Below are 20,367 nucleotides of genomic sequence, written 5' to 3'. Positions count from 1 at the left end.
GGTAGACCACGAGAACCCACTTTTGTTACAGACCATCGTTCTAGGGCTGGCAATGAGTCTAGTCCGGATGATCACTCTGACGATAATGTCGAGTTGGATGTGCGTCATGTCCATTCATCAATGGTATGTGATTCTGATGTAGACGCTCCTCTGTCCGCGACACCTGCACCGAGGGGCCAGACGGTGGTGGGACCTCTGCCTGTGGTGGATCGGGGCGCACGGTCACACTCCACACCAGTTGCTGATGTACCTGGGGTATCACGTCAACGGAGGAATGTAGTCCTGCAGCCGCGGGCGATGCCAACCCAACAAGGACCGCGGCTCCTTGGGCCCCGTGGGTGTCAAGCCCAGCAACGCGGTGGCCGTGCGCCACCGGGGTATACTGAGTGGGAGCAAGCCATGGTTGCCAATTCCGAAGAACAGGGGGCAACAATTGATAATATCACTCAGAGCTTGGAACATGTGGCCCAATCCGTGCTCCCCCTGCTAGGCAGGTGGATCTCCAGCAGCGGGCGGCACAGTCCAGGGCCCGCTCGCTCAGGCTGGGCATGGCGGCCTCAGACAGGGCACGCCGGGCTGAAATGGTGTCTCTGCGTCAAGCAATTGCTGCTCACGCAGAGGCACAAAGGGAGGCCCTGAGGGATGACCATCAATCCCTCCGATCTACTCTGGGTGTGCTCTTGATGTCAAGGCACCTTTTGAGTCAGAGGGTGAGGAGGATGACGATTTATTTCCCACACGGGTCGGGCTGTGCAGGCATTGAGCCCATGGAGATTTTTTTTTATCTCAACTTCATCGCATGTGGGTGTTGAGGTGCACCCTGTACCTCCGCCCTCCTGGGTGCCTTCCTCCCCCCCCGGGTCGTATGTGGCCATTTTTGATTGTTATAGTCAGTTTAATTTGTTAATATAGTTTAAAATTGCTTGTCTATTGTCCATTCATGTGACGGTGTGGTGCTTTGTGACTTTTGAAAGCATCCACTGTCTGTTCCAGCTGAGCCATTTAAGCTTGTCTCGTGTATGTGTTTGCAGCTTGGGGTCCTGACTAACATATCCCACTCCTGCTTCCCCTATCCATGGGCTCACAAGGATGGTTCGGTGCTACAACCATTTAACAAGGGCATTGGACTTTCGTCATATCTGTGGCCTATCTGCTGCTGTACTACCTGTGTTAAAACCCCTAGTGGGGAAAATGTCTGCTTTCTCCACGGCATGTCTGCAATCAATTTTGGTGAGTACATCATTGATATGTCCATTTATTGATGTTGATTGTGATGCATGTTCTTTTCTTGCCTGTATATGTGCTTGATGCACTTCATGCTGTAGACAGTAGCCTGCACACTTTGGCTGTCAAAGTCACACTGATGGTGGGAGGAGGTCGGATGTAGGTCTCAGACATGGCCCAGTGACAACCAACATGAAGAAACACACACAGGAAACTTGCCAGCCTTTTATGCCCTTTCTGCAGGAAAATGAGCCTACAGACTACCTTTCCCAGCAGACACGGGGCCAAGAACTACAGAAACCTGGCCACGTTGGGTGGTTCCCACGTGCGCATGAGTGCGCAAGCAGAAGCACAGGGCTTGTGCTCAGATGTCCGACAGAAGCAGATGTGTTTCCAGGAGCTCCAAGCAAGGTGAGCAGCACGAGGGGCCACACCCCAGCCGAACTTCCTCCAGGCCCCTCACACATGCATGCTAAGTAGCGCCAGTGCTGGGGAGCTTGGCCAGGCATTGAGGAAGAAGCGCACAGTACAGCTAAGCTGCATTGAGGACCAAATGCCAAGTGGCTTTACAAGTTGTCAGGGTACACGCAGGAGGCGGCACCCATATCCTCGACTCCCCCCTGCTCCATAGAGGCTGAGTTATTAGCGCAGTAGCGTTCCTATCCAGAAACTAATACAACTCCCGGGGGCACCCAGCGACGCACAGACTTGAGTGCAGTGCATATCATTTGCATATGCAAATTGACACATGCGCTACCTATTGAAATCCGCGGCTGGCAGAACACGACTTGTACTGAAGTCGCACCTCGCCACATGCGTCTAGCAGCTCACCCAAGGACCATTCTATCATCTGTGATTCTTAACACATTGTTCTTCCATTTACCGCGGGGCCACGTGCGGCTGCCTTATCGCATTGACAGTGTATGAACCACCACGGGGGCAAGGAAAAGTATACGAACAAAGCAGCAGACAAGAGTGTTTGTTTGGGCAGGAGTCACTTAGTTTGAGGCTCGAATGATGTTGTGTGTGTGGTGAAAACCCACACAGAATAGTAACTCACGCTCTCTTTGCAGCATTGAACTGCTCCTGTTACCGGACCTGAGAGTGCGCAGGCAGAAGGCCAGCACTCACCCCAGAGATAAGTCTCTCTTTGGCTTGCATTTGTCCCATTTTGTACAATGTGCATAAAGAACATGGTTTCTCTGATTGAGTATGTGTTATTGTCAATAGTTGTATTTTGTATTTTGCCTACTTTCCCTTTGCCCATCCACCTCCCCTCTCCTGCCCCTCTTTCTGGTTATCCTGAATAGCGATGCCTATCCAAACAATGGATCCCTGACCCTCTTTCCCCACCGAGGTCTCGGAGGCCTGTGTAAGTTTTACCTTGCAGGCGCCCAGACCGCAGAGGGGGTGGTTGGTTCGTGCCACTCCTGCGCCTGGAGACCAGAGCTGTGACACTACCCATCAGTTGTTGCATTCCTCATTGATTATTGTGTACTGAAAATGCTGTTGAACCATTGTTGAACTGTGGTACCTTGGTTGTTCTCTCATTCTGCTTGGACATGTGCTTGGCCATTTTCAGCAACTTCAAGTCATCTACTGGAGACTCCTCCAGGGTTTTTCGGTGGCAACAGGCTTTTTTCCCTGGTTTGGGGGTTTGGCTCTTTGGAGTTCTCTGCGATTTGGTATTTTTACCAGTCAAGGTGGCCTCTGAGGGGGCCGGACCCTATTTACACCCAAGGTAGAACATGGAAAACAAGGGGCAGGGGGATCCTGAAGCCAGGTAGACTAGAACGAAGAAGGCTACAGACCCCAGACACAGTTCTTCAGAAGGTCATGGTGATGTGTAAATGAGGGAGGGCCTTTTGTTGTTGGACAGTATGCTTGGGCTACAGTGTTTGGGCACTCTCTGACAGTGTCATTGTGGGGTGCTATGTACATGTGTTCTGCTGGTCAATGGCTGTTCCTGTGTTGTTTATTTTTCAGGTGTCAGGGGATTGTTGTGGTTTGACATGCTGGGGAGTACACATGGGCAATGTTCACATGTGATGCGTACAGGACACTGAGGGTCACTTGATTTCACATGCATGTATTGAGTGCATGTCCCTACTGACACACACACTTACACAATGCTTCACCACACATACAATCACCCTTCCATGCCCACATGTGAACACAGATTGCCTTCTCTGTCATGCTGTGGCCCTGCAGCGCATGATCACTTACCATTTGGGGATTGCGTACATGCGTCAATAGGTTATTTTTGTTGCTTGTCCTTTTTATGTGATGCTCAAGGTGTATCCCCAACACAATGGCTGCTCACTGTGCTGTGTGCTGAGCAGTGTGTTGCAGGAGACACACACAGCACACGGGTTAGGGATTAGCGGATTTGGCTTGGCCAATGTGCATGAGAACAGGCATTCAGTCTTTTGTTGATGGTACCACTGGTGGCATGCATTTGTGTATGACTTTGTATGTGTGGGAGGTTGTTGGTCAGTCATTTCATCTGATTCCATGTCAGGTGTGATTGTCTCAGGCCTCTTTTCATTTATCACTTGTCACATCGTATGTAATTGGTCATGTGTTGGCCTTTTGATGTTGCGTGCCATGTCATGGTGTGGCAGACAAGGGTGATGTGGGTTGGGAGGGTTTGGGTGACATACCAGTGATTGTCATGGCCTGGTTTGCAGGGGGGTGGTGTGATACACACCTTGCATGTGTTCCTTTTGGTCACACAGGATTGGTTTTGTTTAAGTAGCTAGGGATGCACACAATGTAGCACTTCCGTGGCAACATTCTCAGGGTGGTATGGTTGTGACAGTTGACTGTCTGTTTGTCATCATCGGTTGTCACCTGGTATCTGCCAGGCCTGCGTGCACTCCGCAGGGGTGGGAGTTTAGGTGAAAAATGTGGACACAAGCTGGGTCCGGGCCGCCTCGCCACGTGCCCATTCCCCTCCCATGGGCAGCGCCTGTGCCTGTGGTTGGGGATGTGGGGGCACCACCATGTCCACCGGTACATCCCGCCGTGTTGCAACATTGTGCAGGACACATGCTGCCACAATGATCCTGCACACTACTGGGGGTGCGCATATAGTAGCTGGCCGCCAGAGCGGTCAAGGGAGCGGAAGCGTGACTTGAGCACTCCGCATGTGTGCTCCACTATGCCCCTGGTTGCAATATGGGCAGCGTTGTATCTTACCTGGGGTGGTGTGGTGGGGTTCCGTATTGGCGTCATCATGTGGTTGCTCAGAGGGTAGGCACTGTCCCCTGGGGAGGTTAGGATGGTTGTCATTAGTTGGGTTTGTGTATTTGTCTGTGTGCGACATGCATGCATGTACGCAGACATTTGTACTCACCAATGAGCCATGTGTCGCTGTGCTTCCCAACTTCCAGGTCCCGGCTCAGGGCAGACATTCTGTAAATGAAACTGTCATGGGTAGACCCAGGATAGTTTGCATAGACAGAGGTGATGATTCCATGGGCATCGCATACAACCTGTACGTTGATGGAATGCCAGTGCTTTCAGTTTCGATAGATGTGCTCAGTGGCCCTACGTGGATTTAGGGCCACATGGGTGCAATCTATGGCACCAAGCACTTTGGGGAAGTGTTCCACCCTGTAAAAGTCCTGGACCACGGCCTGCGTTTCTGCGGGTGTTCTGGGCATGTATATGTGCCTGCAGACTGAGGGGGGCGCAGTCATGTTTGCCAACACCTGGTGTAGGCAGCGTGACTGCGTGGCCTGTGAAACACCCCCGACTATGGCAGTTGTCCGCTGAAATGACCCAGTGGCCAAAAAATGCAGGACATTGAGCACCTTCTCCAAGGGGCTCAATGCTTGGGAGCACAGGGTGGGTAATGTTAGGTCATCTTCCCATTCCCTGACCAGGTCTAGGATGATACGAGGTGGAAACCTATAACTGCCATTGACCTGGTCATCAGGCATCCCAAAAAGGCTGGTCTGGGGCAATAAAATGCGGGGCATGGCTATTCTCCTCCTCCTGCGGTGTCCCACGATCAGTACTGCGATGAATGGGGCATTCATCGTAGCTGTATATACGTGTTTGTTGTTTGCGCATACTTTTATACCGCACGCGGGGACGCTTCCGTATGCCTTCGTGTGGCAGACGTGTTGACGTCTGTGCGCGTCTTTTGGCATGCGCAGGTTTCTTGTATTCGATTCCATGAATACGTGCTGTTCGCGTGCGTGTGGGCGTTCTGTGTATTTCCCTGCTGTACTTCCCCAGTTACGCTTTCTTTTTCACACGTTGTTCCCCATTCCGCATGTTCCGCCCCGTGTTCTGGTGATAGAGAAGTGCATAGGTAGTCCCAGCACGGCTCTGACGGCGCCATTTTGAGTGATCTGCAAGGCAGCGATATTGCCAGCAGAGGTGCCTGCTAGAAGACTGTTGCAATAGTCTAACCTGGAGTTTACGAGGGCAGATGCGAGAAGAGACATATTGCTAACAGATAAAAATGGACGCATTACGCACAGTTGCCTATTAATCCAGCTGCATGATGCTCGGGTTTTGGCCACATGTGGGCGCATGGAGAGGTCAGCGTCAATAGTAATGCTGAGGGTCTTAACGCTTTGGGCCACTGGAATGGAGACATCGGCAATCATAAATGATGTGACTAGATCCGGCAATGAGGATCTCTGTTTTATCGGCATTCAATGCCATAAAGTTCTGACTCATCCAGGAGTGGGTGATGGAGTAGATGGCAGCAATGGCTTTAGAATCAGTGGAGTAAGAGCCTGAAAGTTCGAGGATGACCTGGGTGTCATCAGCGTAGTTGGTATATAAGACACCCAGGTCATCGAGCAACAGGAGCATAGGGAGAATGTAAATGTTGAAGAGAGTATGGGACAGAGAGCATCCCTGAGGAACGCCGCGGGTGAGCAGGGAAGGTATAGAAGATGAATTTTGGATCACCCGGGGACCGAGAAAAGAGGCTAGCCATTGCGTCATCAGGTTTATGCAGCCGACAATTGTTTGTAATCTTGTTGCCAGTAATGCGTGGTCTACTAAGTCAAACGCTGTGAAAAGATCTAGCAACATCAAAAGGGCAGGATGGCCACGGTCAATGATGGATCTGAGATTTGATTTTAAATCTAACATGGCAGTTTCTGTGCCAAGACAGTATTATGTACTCTCTATTCCGTCTGTCTGTGTCAAAATTGCCCCGAGGCTCATGTTGTCCGCATCAGTAGTGATGACTGTGTATTTTCCCTGCTTGTAGTTGTGCAATGCAGGCACATTCATTAGCATTTAATTTATGTATTCAAACTCTTCCTCACAATGTTCATCCCGTACAAATGTTACGTACATTCTTACTAAGTTCTACATTACAGCTGTGTGCTTAGCAAAATCCTTTCAAACTTTGAATAGTATTCACCATTCCCAGAAATGCCTGTACTTGATCTTTGCTCTTGGTGAGGCTTTATTCTTAATTGTCTCACTAAATGTCTCTTGGGCGATATGCCCCTTTCCAATATGACATGTCCCAGGTATTAAAACTCCCCCCTGTTTATCTTGAACTTTTAATTGCTTAAGGTCATGCCTGCCGCATGTTGCTTCTTCAGTACCCCATTGACCCTCCTGTTATGTTCCTCGATAGTCTCTACATATACCAGAAGGTCATCCTGGAAGAGCACAATACCTTCATCGCCATCAAAAATCCTGTACATAATGTTCTGGAAGACTGACGTGGCAGAATTAAGTCAGAAAGGCATTCTCTGTTACTGAAATAATCCTTCTGGTATTATAAATGCAGTCAGACCCCTCAATTATCTCTGGAGTGTTACCTGGTGCTAGACAGAGGTTAGATCAAGGATTGAAAACACCCTTGCTGGGCCTATGGTTGATAGTAACTCCTAAATGTTTGGCAAAGGGTTTCTATCTGGGATGATGCATTTATTAAGTTCTCTCATGTCAAGATACATTCTTACGTTTCCTGAAGTTTTCCACACCACCACCAATGATGACACCCATTCTGATGCATCTGTGCTTTCTATCATTCCTTTCTCTTGCAATTTCTTACGCTCTGCTTTCACCTCATCCGTCATGGAAACTGGGATATTGCGCATCTTTTGTGTAACTGCTTTGGATCCCTCCTGCATCCTTATTCGATGTGTGAATCCACTTAAGCAACCTACATCCTCCTTGAACACCTGCTCATGCATTTGCAGTAGATCCGGTGAGCCCATTTCTGTCGTCAATATGGCTTTTTCCGCATTGGAGTCTAGTTTTTTTTCTAATTTCTTTTGGTGAGCCCAACTCTGGAGTGGCAACGATCCTTTCTTCGAAATATATACCTTCACTGTTGCTTCTGTCACACAGTTGAATCAAATAATTGTATTTAATGCAATCAACTGTTACAAATATAATAGTTAAATGTGCAATCCAGTATAAGTTTATGGGCTTTTTTATGTTTGGATACTGCAGGGATCAGTATGATGATGTCAAAGTAAAAAATAATGGCTGAAACATTCTGCTTTGATCAAACTCTAAATCTCCACTCAGTTCCCCTCATGATTGTCAGGTACTACTATAACATGTGATACTAATTTAGACAGCTGGTAGCGTGGCCGAGCGGTCTAAGGCGCTGGATTTAGGCTCCAGTCTCTCTGGAGGCGTGGGTTCGAATCCCACCCCTGCCAAGGTTTTTTTTTTTTTTGAATGCCCGTTTGGATTTTAAACTTTCAACCAACGTACCGTTTCCGAACTTTCAATTTTTTTTCACACTCTTCCACTGACCGATTTCCCTACAGTGACCCCCCCTTACGAATTTCCTATACAATGCCAGCACACCAGCAAAAAAGTGTATTCGACCCAACCGATTCGTTTTTAAAATCCTGACATTTTTTTCTTTGCTAACGGGGCACAACGTCTAGTTGGCTTACTAGAATGTGATAGATTCTGGGTAATTATTTGCATGAAAGAAACACCAAAAGCAACAAGTCGGCAGACGTTTTTTCTATGATTTTCTATAGAGGATTTAGACTGGGGGAGACAGCAGCCGGTAGCGTGGCCGAGCGGTCTAAGGCGCTGGATTAAGGCTCCAGTCTCTTCGGAGGCGTGGGTTCGAATCCCACCGCTGCCAAGTAGTTTTTTTTTCTCCAATCTTCTACCCTTATTGTCAATGAACATTTTCATAGCTTTTATCTCAAGGTAGATGAATGGATGTTGGGGGGAGTACTAGGGCATGTTTTTTGAGCGCAGGGCAGGTGTGCCCTGGTCTCTGGTACTTCAATAATATGTTATAAAGACGTCCCCTTGTAATACGTAACCCTATTTATCCAACAGAGTCCCCCCCCACCCAAGCCTTTCCTTTTTATTATTATTTACATTTTATAATAAAGCAACCCCCGCTGCACGTGCAGCAATTAAGGCCTTAAAGTGAGTTGATTTCACAATGTGAACACATCTCGCTCCTGTCCTTGAGCCAGCCATTGTCCAGATTCCCCACATACTTTTTATCGCTGTGCTATCAATCTCGTTTAGTCGGCAAGGTATCTTTTACTGAATCTTAAAATTGTGCCAAGAGATTTTAACAAAATGGTGAGACACTGCCCTCTTGAGGGCGGCTGAAACACACTTCAATCCTCCTTATCGATGAACTAAAGGAGACCAGAACTGCCCCAAATACATTAGAAGAGTGTTAAGGCCTTTTGTCAGAGGTGTTGCTCCCTGTACATCTCTCGGGATTTGGCCAAAATCTAAAACTGGCAATTATGAGTGGTGACAGTGCATTCAGATTCTGTTCCAAAACACAGTGGACAGTAGGTGTTGCCACGAGAGACCTAATACACTAAAATAAAATGTTATTGTCTTCAGTTCATAATGTATCATTCATATTTTTTAAATCTCTTATTTTCAAATCTCCTCCTCATTTTGTTGCTTCCCCCAACCCAACCTAAAACTATTTCACATTGTTAAGGCATACATGCCACCCCTCCTGATTTAGAAGGGAGACTCCCGATTTTACTATTAAAAATCTTGATATTTTCCCCTTCTCCCACCTAAAACAATTTTAACCCCAATACAAGCCTGTGGGAAAATTCATTTTTCCCGATTTCCTTGACAAAATCTACCTCCGAGGTGCTTCAAAATGTTGGCTTGTATGTTAAGGCACCACTTGCTTTTACTTTCGTTCTGGTGCTCACGTATATGTAGATGTTTGGCCAAATCAATGATACCTTGTAGGGCCTCAGCAGACGGAGAGACGGAATCAAAAGGTCTATAACTACTAATCAGTTTCTCCCATGGCTTCCCTGGGATATCTGTGAGGTTCATTGGCTTTTGAGCATCCCCACAAACACACGTTGTCACTGTTTTTACAAAGGACACAATTCCCCACTGTTCTTTCTATCTATATATCAACAACAGCCCCCCAGCAGTCGTTCATTATCCTCCTCTTCGTCTTCACTATCCCTTGATAACCTTTGTGTCCCATCTCAATCAAACGTTGTCTTATAACTTCAGGAGGTATGACATTGTCACCTCTTTTCAGTACATTGTTCTAAAAATACACTTTGGGGGTAATTCATAGAATTCGGTGCACAAGTGGCAGACGCGGCTGGCGCACAGAGTGCGCGTGCGGCAGTCTGCGCCAGCCGCATGTGCCAAAACCCATTTAGGCGTACAACGTATTCATAAATTTATACATCGATAAGCAGCCGTGGCACAGAGTGGCGCAGCGACCCTGCAGCAGCGCCAGTTACGCCCCCAACCCCGCCCTGTGCGCTAAAAACTTTGCACAAATTCAGTACATGGCGCAAAGGTCAGTGGACCAGCATAGAGCCCCCAACCACAAAAACGCGTGTAAAACTCCCCGCTCACCCCTCGGAATACACGTACCCCGGTTGTGCCAGCGAAATCGCATGTAAAACTCCCCGCGCACCCCTCCGAATACAATCCAATTTCTTACGCTCTGCTTTCACCTCATCCGTCATGGAAACTGGGATATTGCGCATCTTTTGTGTAACTGCTTTGGATCCCTCCTGCATCCTTATTCGATGTGTGAATCCACTTAAGCAACCTACATCCTCCTTGAACACCTGCTCATGCATTTGTAGTAGATCCGGTGAGCCCATTTCTGTCGTCAATATGGCTTTTTCCGCATTGGAGTCTAGTTTTTTTTCTAATTTCTTTTGGTGAGCCCAACTCTGGAGTGGCAACGATCCTTTCTTCGAAATATATACCTTCACTGTTGCTTCTGTCACACAGTTGAATCAAATAAGTGTATTTAATGCAATCAACTGTTAAAAATATAATAGTTAATGTGCAATCCAGTATAAGTTTATGGGCTTTTTTATGTTTGGATACTGCTGGGATCAGTATGATGTCAAAGTAAAAAATAATGGCTGAAACATTATACACGTACCCCGCTTGCGCCAGCGAAAACGTGTGGAAAAGTTCATGTGCATCCCCGGAATACACGTACCGCATCCCACGAAGAGCACGTACAGAGCGATGGAAACACACATGGGACCTTCAACCTGTGGCGAGGGAAAAGCCCGCGCGTGTTACGTCACAGACGCGCTTACACGCTAAGGGCCTTTCCTCGCATTACACGCTGACGTGCTGTTTTTTCACGTGCCAAATCACTCCGTATCAAGCTGGCCACGTGACAACACATGGAAGACCACGCTCCTGCCCAGAAGGCCGAATTACTGCCCCCCAGACCACGAGCAGCCTCCCACGATCCATCTGCTGCTGCCTGCCTGCTGCCACCGTGCCCTGCCATTTGGTGCCTGCACATCTGCCATCAGCAGTGGTCCAGTTGCAGTGACTACCCCTGCTGGAACAGAAGATACCTGACTGAAGTACCCTCACTACACAGCCCAGCCCCAGGACCCAGTTGCCCACCCACACCTGCCTCAGGGGTTGCCATGTCCGACACAACACCTTCCGGCACCAGTGGCAACCCCCAGCCAGAGAGGCAGAGGGCTACCAGATTCAGTCAAAAGGAAGTTGGTATCCTGGTGGAGAAAGTTCTGGGGCATTATGATGCCCTCTTCGGAAGACCACGCACCGACAATGATGGACGGAAGAGGATCTGGAAGGACATTGTGGCTGCCATCAACGTGGAGGGGGTGGCAGCCCGTGACATATGACACGTCCGGAAGCGCTGGGAGGACTTCAGGTCCAGGACCCTCAGGAAGGCCCGGTGCCTCTTGGAGGCAGCGGATGCAGAGGGGTGCCGGGTCCACCTTACCAACGACCAGCTGAGGGTCCTGGAACATATACGCCCAGCGCTTCACCTCCAGGTCCTTGAGAGGCATACCCGTCCGGAGTCGAACGGTAAGTGTCCATGTGTACTGATTGGACGCAGTGCATGCTGAGGTGTGCCAGGTGTGTGCAGCTTGGACATATGTCTTGAAAGGCCCATGTATGGATGTGTATGTGCAGGGACATGAGCCTGCAGCATGTGAGTCCAGTCATGTGTGAGGCACATCAATGGTGTATGTGTTACAATGCATCATGCGGAGCAGCATGCGGAACGCACACATGTATGCATGCCTGTGTCTGTACTTTGACATGTTTGTGGTGTGAGATATGTGTGCTGCTGTCATGGACATGCATGATGTACATGTCCGTGTGTCTGAGTAGTGTGTGCGCCATGGATGCATGACACATGTCCGTGACGATGTGTCCATTCACTGATACAGCCTAGTCATCCTTATATCCACTGTGTCTGGGGGTATACCGTGCCAAATGCATGACCCATGGTGCATGTGAGAATTAGCCCACCATTGGATGCAACTATGGTGCCTTGGACATGGATGGCAATGTATGTTGCATGTGCCATGCCTGTTCCTGCATGTGTGTTGCCTGCACTGACCCATGTGTTCTGGAGGGACATGATGGAAGTGACGTTTGACAGTGCCACTCATGTGCTATTGCTTTGTGTCTAGGGGACTATAGTTCAGTACCCTGATGCTTGTGTTCAATGTCTCCCTTTACACAGCGTCGAGTGAAGAAGAGGGCGGAGACGGCGCTTTGGAGGAAAGCGGCAGGGATGCCTCCACCGGTGACGCAAGGCCCAGTCACCCTGCCAGGAAATACCATCACCCGGGAGCGAGGGGACTGGTGCCGCATCTACCACTACGGCTGCAGCGGAAGGGGTGGATGAGCTCCCACAGGGGCTTGCAATGGCCGAAGACAGTGCAGAACCATCCAGGTTTGTGGTGGGTATAGAGGAGGAGGAGGCCGCTACAGAGCTGCACATGGGGCCCGGTGGGGGTGGTACCACTGGTGCAAGTGGTGCAGTCCAGGGGCAGGGGCAGGAGACAGCACAGGTCGCCGCGGAGGTGCCCATGCGTGTCTCTGTCACTGACACTGTAACTGCATCACCATGCACCAGCAGGAATGCCCCGTCCCAGGCCTGTCCGCAGGTAGGGGGGAGGTCCACGTCATCTGGTACTCCTCTACCTGCGGACGAGGGGACCCGTGAGCGGATGGAGTCCACCCTGATTGGTGTCACGTTGCGCACATGTGACATTCGTGATGACTTGCGTGCTTCCTGGGGGGACCACGCACGTCATCACGAAGTGGTGTATGCCAACATGGCCCAGTTGGGAGGGTCCATGGTCGGGGGTTTCCTCCATGTGTTGGCCAGTCTTGCGGCCCTCTCCTCCTCTGTGCACACTATACGCCAGTCGTTCTCCGTGCCGTATTCCGGGTCAGATGCCACCAGGGCCCCCTGTGGATCTGCCCCAATCAACGCATCCAGCCTGGTGGAGATCCCATCCCTGCTACAGTCTGGAGTCGGAGGTCCAACAGGGGTGGACACCCCACCAACTGGACCCCAGAGGATGGACGATGTGCCGGCATCATCGGGCAGGGCACGTGCACGATGGCGCTGGTGGATTCCATCATCCCGTATGTCGTTGTGGTGGCAGAGGCAGTTGCGTCGGAGGCAGCGGCAGGCTCAGCGTGGGAGGCATTATGGCTCAGGGCCATCTACATCACAGGGGCAGGCATCGGCCAGAGGGCAGGAGGACCCTGGGTTGGGAGTGTCATTTAGTGTGGCTGCGGTTGGGCTAGCGGATAGATGCAGAGCGGCGGCGGGCGGAAGAGACACGGCTTACTATGGTCAGGGCGCAGAACTCCATACTCAGGGCATTGATGCGGGCTGAGTGCCTCGAGTCAGGGCGCAGAACTCCATACTCAGGGCATTGATGCGGGCTGAGTGCCTCATGTGTTGCCACTGTGTGGCTCCGTTGTGCATTGATGCAGCCCCGACTCATGTCCCCCGCCCACCCACCAGTGACGGGCATCTGCCAGCAGGCCCCAACGCATGGCCGACCAGACAACATGTCATGAGTAAACAGACCCATGTCCCTAATGCCAACCAAAATCCCCTCCTGCCCCCCAGTCCAAGCACGCAAACATCCACTGTGCCCACTCCCAAATAACCCATGCCATGACAGTCTCAAAAGAACCACCATGCCCATGCATAAATGCACAACGGAGCCACACAGTGGCAACACATGACTGAGGCAATGTTCATTGAGACATGCACAAAACCAATGATAGAATACCAATCATGAAGTTAGAATTGATTAAAAACATAATGAAGTAACATAGAAGAAATCAAACTTAAAAATCAATATACAATGACAGATATAAGCAAAATATGGTAATCCAATGGAAAACAAATAAACGTCATGTTGAATGAAAAAAGTGGTCCATTGCCAATGTCAATAAGAAATAAATAATTTTAATAAAAGTAAACCATTGATCCATGGGAAAATTGAAAAAGAACGTCTGTACAAGTCTACAACCATCTACAATCCAAGTCCTAAGGGTCCATGATCCACAAAGCAAATGAAACCCACAAAAATGTCCTATGAAGAAAAAACTATATACATGAAGTGGAGCAATGTCCATTTATTCCAAAATAAAATATAAAACAAAGGAAACCTAACACTAATGAACTATGTACAATGGCGGCGGGCAAGTCCTATGGCTCACTCTTTGATGTTCCAGGCCAGGGCATCACCGAACTCCTCTTCAACGTCCTGGAGGCGGGCCTCTTCCCTGGCCTCGAGGTCTCGCAGGGATACAGCCATGGCGTCCTCAAACTTCCTGCGAGTTGCCTCGAGGCACTCAGCCCGCCTCAATGCCCTGCGCATGGAGTTCTCCACCCTGACCATAGTGAGCCGTGCCTCTTCCGCCCGCCGCCGCTGCCCATCTATCCGCTGGCCCAACCTCTTCCACACGGAAGACACTCCCAATCCAGGGTCCTCCTGCCCTCCGGCCGATGCCTGCCCCTGTGAAGTTGATGGCCCCGAGCCATCTTCGCTCCCACCATGAGCCTGCTGCTGCTGTGCATGTGCCCTGCCTGTCGATGCCTGCACGTCCTCCTCCTGCTGGGGCCCAGTTGTTGGGGTGGCCACCCCTGCTGGACCTCCGACTCCCGACTGTGGCAGGGATGTGTCCTCCACCAGCCTGGCTGCTGGGTCAGGGACAGCTCCACAGGGTGCCCAGGTGATACTTGGGCAGGAAGATGGCACGGAGGATGACTGGCGCATAGGGGGTGCAGTTGAGGAGGGGGTCGCTAGAAGTTCCAGCACACGGATGAACCCAGGCTTGCTGACCCGTCCTAGTAGGTCGACGCAGCCAATGAGGTATTCGAAATGACTTGCATTGTCCTCACGAGAACCCTGCACGTCATCCCGAATACCACGTTGACGCAACACCACCCCAGCAAGGACAGGCTCAACACAGTCCCGGATTGCCACGTCCGCAGGGAGAGGAAGGCCAGTAGTTGTGTACGCAACCCCTCCCTGAAAATGGGTCTGGACGAAGGCATCCCTGCTGGTGCCAGGTGATGCAGTCACAGGATCAGGGACAGGATTACACACAGGCACCTCCACGGCGGCCTGTGCTGCCTCCTGTCCCTGCCCCTGGACTGCACCACGAGCACCAGTGGAATCCCCCCTCCAGGCCCCGTGCATGGGCCTTCCATGGCCTCCTCCTCAAACGAAACCCCCCACCAACCTGGATGACTCTGTGCCATCTTCCTCCATAGGCCCCTGTGCGGGCTCAGCTGCCCCTTCTGCTGCTGAGGAGTCCACCTCCAACCTCTGCCTCTTGGACCTTCCTTGGACGCAGCACCAGACTCCTCACTCCCCGAAGAGATGACAACCTGGGAGGGGAGCTGGGCCTTGCCTCCCCGGCTGGCGGTGGGATCCCTGCCTCTGTGCTCCATCAGTCGACGCTGCAGACAGGGAGAGACAGAACACAGGCATCAGGGCACTGTACAATGGTCTGATACACACATGACAGTTGCACATGAGTGGCAGTCTCAAACTTCACGGATGGCATCACACTCCCCAACACACATATCATTTGAACCCACACACATGCGCAAATTAACAGGAATGTTGCAGCAGGCAGCACCATCCATACACATACAACAGCATGAAAATCCGATGGTTAGGCTGACGTCTCATGCAACACGGGTATGCCACCATACATACATGCATCTCTACATCTCCACCACCTGTCATAGTGCAATCATTGGCAACTATGTCACGTCTGCCAATGGGGTTCCTACATGTCTGTGTCACATGCATCCATGGCGTATCACATTTGCACACATGTCAAACACACACACACACACACATGTATGCCATGCACGTACATGAAGGTGGAATAAGCATCCATGTGTCACACTCCAACCATGCCATAGTACATACACATAAATGCTGACATGTGTGCATCCCCACATGCATTCGTGCATCATGCATTTGAACACATACACCATTGATGTGCCTCACACATGACTGGACTCACATGCGGCAGGCTCATGTCCCTGCACATGCACATCCATACATGGGCCTTTCAAGTCATATGTCCAAGCTGCACACACCTGGCACACCTCAACATGCACTGCGTCCAATCAGTACACATGGACACTTACCACTCGACTCCGGACGGGTATGCCTCTCAAGGGCCTGGTGGTGAAGCGCTGGGCGTATACATTCCAGGACCCTCGTCTGGTCATCGGTAAGGCGGACCCGGCACCCCTCTGCATCCGCTGTCTCCAAGAGGCACCGGGACTTCTTGAGGGTCCTGGACATGAAGTCCTCCCAGCGCTTCCGGACGTGTCGTATGTCGCGGGCTGCCACCCCCTCCACGTTGATGGCAGCCATGATGTGCTTCCAGATCCTCTTCCGTCCATCATTTTCGGCACGTGGTCTTCTGAAGAGGGCACCATAATGCACCAGGACTTGCTCCACCAGGATACCAACTTCTGCCGCACTGAAGCTGGTAGCCCTCTGCCTTTCTGGCTGGGGGTTGCCAGTGGTGTCCGATGGTGTTTGCCCTGACATGGCAACCCCCGAGGCAGGTGTGGGGGGGCAACTGGGTCCTGGTGCTGGGCTGTGGAGTGATGGAACTGTAGTCGGGAGTCTGCTGTTCCAGCAGGGGTGCTCACTGCAACTGGACCCCTGCAGATGGCTGACATGCAGGCACCAGATAGCAGGGCACTTGGCCAGCAGGCAGGCAGGCAGCAGCAGATGGCTGGTGGGAGTTGGCTCAGGGCTCTGGGGGGCAGGAAAATGGCCTTCTGGGCAGGAGCGTGGTCTTCCGTGTGTTGTCGTGTGGCCAGCTTGATACGGAGTGATTTGGCACGTGAAAAAACTGCACGTCAGCGTGTAATTCGAGGAAAGGCCCTCAGCGTGTAAGCACATCTGTGACATAACACGTGTGGGCGGTCCCCTCATCACGAGTGCATAGTGATTCAGCACGTGAAAAAACAGCACGTCCGCGTGTTAATGCGTGTAATTCGAGGAAAGGGCCAAAGCGCGTAAGTGACGTGATGCGGTCAGGCTTTTCCCTCAGTACGGGTTAAAGGGGAGTGGGGCCAGCAGTTCGCTGTACGTGCCTTTTGTGGAGACCGACTTGTGTTGGTACTTCTGGTTGTTTCGCGCGCCATCACAACTTCACAGTGGATCGAGGACATATCTCTTCTATTGGCAGGGTTATTGGCTACGCGTGTTTTTCCTTATCACGCTAGTCTGACAGTGAGTCGCGCATGCTATTCTTCCCACTGCGGGTGCCCCTGTGTATCGCGTACCCGTTTTCGAGGTCATAGTAGCCTGCGTTTCCCACGTGTATGGGTTTTTCGTGTCCCTGGGTGCCACCGCGTACTGCGGGAGGTTAATTCCACACAGGTGGGCTACCAGGGGTTGCCTGCACGGTTTTACTACAGTTTTGGGGTGCCTGAGCATTGTGTGACCCGTCACTTTATCACTGGGGTCACATACAGCCTTGCAGGTGCACAAGGGTGCTGTTAACATCTTGTATCCCACCCCCTTCACCCCAATTGCCCAGGACAATTGTCATGTACACCTCCCATTGGCACTACTCGATCTGTGCCGGCACTACTCCATCTGTGCCATGGTTGGGAGGCCACGAAAGGTGAGGAGCGCCTCAGCTGGGCATACTCCATGTGGCGGGCGTGGTCAGGGACATGGCCGGGATGACCAGGGAGTAGGGGGACTCCAGGGTGTCCACGGTGGCTGCAGAGGGGGAAAAGGCAGGGATGAGCCACTTCGGCACGATGTTGTGCCACATGTTGGTGTAGTCATGCCCCCACCCCCTGTGGTTACGGGAGATGCAGCTCTTGCATCTGGCACTGGCGCCCATGTGATCCGACAGTCCGTTTCATCGACTGCCACGGGCCCAAGGGTAGTGGTAGCTGTAGGTGCAGCTGTGGACACCATCAACCAGGCTCAGGGTGGGCCTGCGCATGCTGTGTTGCACCTGAAGAGTCCCTGGATGATTTCCAGGAGTTCAGGAGGCACAGGGTAAGTGCACACAGGGCTGCCCTGACTGAGGCACATGTCCCTGGGGCAGTATTGTCATCTGCTGCCCGAGCAGCCGGGTGTTGGCAAGTGCATGGGCAGATGCAGCCAACACCACCCCAGCTGTGAGTATAGCATCCAGGACAGTCCCGGTCAGTGACCTTAGCACAGCAGATGTTGCTGCGCAGGGTCAAGTCAGGGGTACCCAGCAGCCACCGAGGCAAGTCAGGGCTTCCATCCTTGTTCCACCTGCCACTCCCTTGGTTCAATCCACCAGTGCCACTGCCCATACTGATCAGGGTGGCAATTGCCAGTCAGGGTCCGGACCACTGTCCAAGAGGAGGAAGGTTGCACCTGCAGTAGAGGCTGGGACCCCAGACACAGCTCCGGCCTCCAGCACGTTGAGGAAGAAGCCTTTCTGCATGCAAGAATTGGACTTCCTTGTGGACTACTTGCGGGAACACAACCGTGATATGCTAGTTGGGCCGAATTGTCACACTACGGCTGCCCATCGTATGTCCCACTGGAAGCATGTTACGGATTGTGTGAGTGCATTTGGACATGAGGTGCGCACAGCTCAAGAGTGCAAAAGCGTTGGGCTGTGCTAAGGTGAAGCGTGCCTCCAATTATGCCATGACTGGGTTGACTGGCGGTGGGTCACCAGCTCAGGAGGAAGATCTTACTCCGCACGAGTCGATCGTAGCGGAGTTAATACTGGCAGAATTGTACGAGTGGGAGAGATGCTGGACTTTGATGCCCGGTCCAGTGAGTGTTGTCACGTGTTTGTCCAGACCATGGGCCTCATTACGACCCAGGCTGTAAGTTACCGCCTGGGTCGTACCCTTACCACCATGGTGTAAACTATGTTTACACCATGGTGGATGGCGGATTTACCGCCCCATTCCAAGGTGAGTGGGGCGGTAAATCCCCATTTCCCATTTTACCCTTCCCCATTCCCATTTGTGCCCCATAGGGCATAATGGGAGTGGGTAAGGCGCTAATTACGCCATCGTAAATTACGGTGGCGTAATTAGCACCATGGTCCCTTAGCGCCATGGATTTTAACGCCTGCAAAAAGCAGGCGTTAAAATCCCCATGGCGCTAAGGGACCTTGTAATCAGGCGTTAAGGGTCGGCACCGTTTACGGCGCCGTTAACCCCTCAACGCCTGACTTGTAATGAGGCCCCATGTGTGGTTTGCTTGTGTGATGTGTTGTGCTTGACTGCCACTACATGTTATGTGTACATGGTTTTCATGTGCGAGTCATGCAATGCTTCACTGATGTGTGCCGGCTGTGCAGCATGCTGGACATGTAGAGCAGACCGGGACTGTCCTCATCACCACACTTGCAACCTACTCCCATGCTAGTCACCCGGCTGCCCCTCCGGTGCATGTTCCAGCTCATTGGCCCTTCTGCATGTAGCCTGGGGTGTCTTTCCACTCAGCACTGGGACTACGTCATCGCATAACTGACGTACATGTGTGTTCTGCCTGCATGCGGGTACTCCACGTAGGCATGCACCCTTGCCCCTCCATCCTCCTGCACCCCAATTTCACCATGACACTGGTGGGTATCATGATGGAGTACTGCAATGGCCTGTTCAATGCTCCTGTGTACATGCACACTTCCCCCTGTCAACCTGCCAGACACATACAGTGGGGTACATTCTTTGTCCTTGATGCAGGGTGTCTCACTCGGACTGTGCAGATGGCAGATGCTCCGCAGGGACATTAGTGCCCATTCATGCTCCATGTGCATTCCATGCATGCCCCTATGTGCCCTTGCCCAGATGATCATTGTAGTACGTGTCCAGGATGACCTACATTTAATGGCATTTGATCATCCATTCCATGCCCACTCTGGCTCAGTCCTGCATCACGCACATGTTTAGGGTGTCACAGTCTGTGTGGGGCACAGGCCTCCCCCTGTTTAAGGCCCCCTGCCTCTGTTCAACTGGTGTAGTGGCTTCTGCACACATGGGTGCACTACTGAGGGTTCATCATGTGTCCTGCTTACTGTCCCATTCTCATCTGCTGTGTTGTCAGTTGACTCAGATGATGCAATTGACGCTAGTCAACACTGTCTGCCAATACACAGGTCTCTGGTCACCCTTTCGCTGACATGCAATGCCTCCCTGCATTTTCACTTAGGGGGGGGCTTGCTTGTAGCCATGCAACCCATTGCATGCACATTGCATGTGATACCTGAACTTGCCCTTACACTGCCTTCATGTTTATTGATAGACATCATAATGTGCTTGTTCATGTAGATAGTGGGTAACTTACACATGTTCTGCACTGCATCAACCCACTTCTG

General features: G+C 51.4%; 2 non-coding genes across 2 annotated transcripts; both read left to right on the top strand.

Annotated features, from left to right (window-relative positions):
• Positions 1-7,804: 7,804 nt before the first annotated feature.
• TRNAL-UAG (transfer RNA leucine (anticodon UAG)) lies at positions 7,805-7,886 on the top strand. Its single transcript has one exon. It is a non-coding gene; the product is annotated as a tRNA-Leu (tRNA).
• A 361-nt stretch (positions 7,887-8,247) lies between these two features.
• On the top strand, positions 8,248-8,329 carry TRNAL-AAG (transfer RNA leucine (anticodon AAG)). The gene has a single exon. It is a non-coding gene; the product is annotated as a tRNA-Leu (tRNA).
• Positions 8,330-20,367: the final 12,038 nt, after the last annotated feature.

The sequence above is a fragment of the Ambystoma mexicanum genome, chromosome 1p, assembly GCF_040938575.1.
Source record: "Ambystoma mexicanum isolate Mex_15411 chromosome 1p, UKY_AmexF1_1, whole genome shotgun sequence".
Classification (NCBI taxonomy): Eukaryota; Metazoa; Chordata; class Amphibia; order Caudata; family Ambystomatidae; genus Ambystoma; species Ambystoma mexicanum.
The sequence above is the reverse complement of the archived record's forward strand: the minus strand, read 5'-3'. Positions and strand labels throughout refer to the sequence as shown.